General features: G+C 46.0%; 1 protein-coding gene across 3 annotated transcripts in view; it reads right to left on the bottom strand.

Annotated features, from left to right (window-relative positions):
* Positions 1-1,632, bottom strand: part of Adipor2 (adiponectin receptor 2) — a 67,917-nt gene extending 66,285 nt beyond the window's left edge. The window contains exon 1 of one of the 3 annotated variants that reach the window (XM_028753475.1): positions 1,526-1,632. The gene's annotated coding sequence lies outside the window, so the exon portion shown is untranslated. The remainder of the gene's footprint in view (positions 1-1,525) is intronic. The other 2 variants (XM_028753477.1, XM_028753478.1) reach the window with 2 other exon arrangements.
* Between the last annotated feature and the right edge of the window lie 1,424 nt (positions 1,633-3,056).

Raw genomic sequence — 3,056 nt, 5'->3', positions numbered from 1 at the left:
CCTCTCCCTCTCCCTCTCCCTCTCCCTCTCCCTCTCCCTCTCTCCCTGTCTCTCCCTCTCCCTCTCCCTGTCTCTCCCTCTCCCTGTCTCTCTCTCTGTGTCTTCAGGTTCTCGGTCTCTTACACAGTGAACTGAAATAATCGCACACAGATCTGCAAAGTAGCAAGGGAACTTTGTTCAAAGCAAAGCCATAGAACATACTCAAAAGGAACATGTTGTTCGAGTGACCCATTTGAGGGAAGGCACTCAAGGGTCCAGTCACTATTCGGAGATGTTAGGATTTAGTGGCAGAGAACCTCAGTGGATCGGAGCCAAGGAATGCCACAGCTGAGACCACACCACACAACAGATCTATCTCACTGAAGAGATTTATTGGGCCAGGGGAGCTAAAGGCCACCTCTGAGTAGAGATCTGGGGGAGGGGGGAGGAAACAGAGACAGAGAGAACAATCGAGGATGGTAGAGGACCTTTTAAAGGGTTGGCAACTAATGATGACATGTCTTCTGGTGCTGAATCTCTTAGAGCAGACTGGAGGAGCATCTGCTTTCTAAGAGGGTGTCCTTTTATGGGGTTCAAAAGAAGGAGTCTGGTTGCTCAGGGGCATACTGTGAACATTTCTCTGCGTTTTTTTTTTTTTAAACAGAATTAGATTGTACAAGTTTTCTCATTCATATCTCCTTTCCCATGAACCATGTGATTTTAATCACGTGCACACCCAATTATGCTTACAATTCTGCAAACATAATTCTCCCTATAAGTTCACTAAAAAGTCATAGTTTGCCTTATTAAACACACACCCAAACCAGTGTAGGGTGGACTCGCCTACTGCCCCATAACTATGTCACAAGATGTGTTTGAATAGAAACAGATACAATCAAGGGACTGCTAAAGGGAAACCATTTCCATTGTTTCAAACATGTAAACGCACAGCTTGATGCAGCCTAACAAGGTTGCTAGGCGCATTGCTCCTAGGGGGGGTTGTGTGCATAGTGTGTACCAGCAAGGGCCTCAGGCTGCTAAGCTTATTCAGAGCCAAACAAAGTCCCAGATTGTAAACTATCCCGGATGCTTCCTTGCTTCAATCACCCTGTCTTAAACAAGCCAAACCAGATAACATTTCAGGTAAGGTAAGATATGAGGAGAATATTTTAGAGAAAGTTGGTTGGTTTTGCTGTTGTTGTTTTGCCTTTTTTAAAAAGTAAGATAGAAAGACAGGAAAATTATGGGGACATGGGAGAGAAAAGGAGTCCCTCACTCCAGAGTCCAATTAAAACGTCTAAACCAGCTGAGAAGCTCTATTCATATTTCTGTAAAAACTGCTAACCTAGCATTAGCATTCTTTTCACGTAAAGCAGCAGTTCTCAACCTGTGGGTAAGGACCCCTTTACAAGTTCAGATGTCCCACCCCCCCTCCATTGATGTGACATGGACGTTTTCCTGTCGAGTACCCGAAGGAACCTCTCACTGGCCTCCTTTAGGTTTCTTAGCTACTCTGGAGATATTAATAGAATAACTAGAAACTTACCCGAATCCTGTTAGAGTTGTAGACTAGAGTCTGGGGGTACCGCTGAGCTCACTAGATTCTTGTGTTGTGTGGAAAGACTTGCACCAAGCACATGTGGGAAAGTAATAGCAAAGTCGGCTAGGAAACAGGAGGACACGCCCCACAGTGGGCGTGGTCTAGTGAGCCGGGGAAGAAGTCGTGTTGAAAACACTGGGCTACAAGTCACTGAGCCTCATAGGCTGTTCACGTGGCACCTGCCTCTCAAGTGTTCGTTACTTGTAGCCCCAATAGAGAAGGGTTCCAGTCTTTTGGTCAACTGGCTTGTTTCATATGTTAATCTTTCTCTTCTCTTCTTTTCTCTTCTTCTCTTTCTTTCCCTTTCTTCCTTTCTTTTTTTTTTCTTCCATTTGTTTGTTTTTCCGAGACAGGGTTTCTCTCTGTAGCCCTGTCTATCCTAGAACTCACCCTGTAGATCAGGTTGGCCTCGAACTCGTAGATCCACCTGCCTCTGCCTCCCAAGGGCATATGCCACCAACGCCCTGTTTATTTTTTTAAGTACTTTTTGCATGTGTATATGCATATTGCATGTGCGCGTGTGTATGCATGGTCAGATTTGTGGAGCACATGCGTGTGGACAAGTGTGCATGCACATCTGCCCACATCCCTACCCTCCCGCCATGACTCCAGACATGACTCTTGTGAAAAGCTGCGACTCTTCCTTAGGGAGCCATGGCCGTGCTTTCTGTGTGTCTCACTTTCTTCTGAGTACCCCCCTCTTACCACTGTGCTTAAGCTCCTACTAAAATAACCTTAGTAAACTGCAGCTCTGCTTCATAAAATGCCTCATCCTAACAATATTCTGTGTCAAAGGGAGGTCCCTTCAAGCCTAGGGGAACTAACACTTCAGTCTGCTATAGGCAGGCTCCTACCTTTGACCAAAAATGATGATATCTCAAGACAAGGGTCTCATATAGCCCAGGTTGGAGTTGAACTCACTGTGTAATAAAGGCTGGCCTTGAACTCCTGATCCTCCTGCTTCCTGCTCGGAATTTAAAAGACCCACCACCACCACCACCACCCTCAGGCTCCTAAGAGCTAAGATTTCCTCTATCTAGAATGTTGCAAGTTAGGAGGATAAGCCGCTCTAGTTGTTCTAATTACCCCAGGAGCTGAACTGGGATTTCAAAAGATAGGCAGCAGTCACAGTGGCCAGTACTTTGCTGAGAGGGAATCTCTTTTTCTTGGCCTGAAAGATATCTGAAATTGCATTACTGTGACCTTCCTTTGAGGACACAGTTACCTAATATCAAGAAAAAGTTGTGTGAGTCACTAGCAAGACACGTGACAGCCCCATGCACTGGAGTATTCTGAAGCAGGTCAGCACCAGTCACCTGTGTGTGCCCACAGATCCTTGGCAAACACTGGGACCTATACATTTTGTAGGGCTGATACCCAATTCCCCCCTCCACCCCTCCTTTTCCTGAGGACTCTGAGTCCCTAGCCAGAAGTCACAAGGACAAAAGTGTCCCCAACCTCTGAATAGCCATTGTTC

Source organism: Grammomys surdaster, unplaced genomic scaffold (assembly GCF_004785775.1).
Source record: "Grammomys surdaster isolate TR1022 unplaced genomic scaffold, NIH_TR_1.0 125950, whole genome shotgun sequence".
Taxonomy (NCBI): Eukaryota; Metazoa; Chordata; class Mammalia; order Rodentia; family Muridae; genus Grammomys; species Grammomys surdaster.
This window is presented reverse-complemented; position numbering and strand designations above follow the sequence as displayed.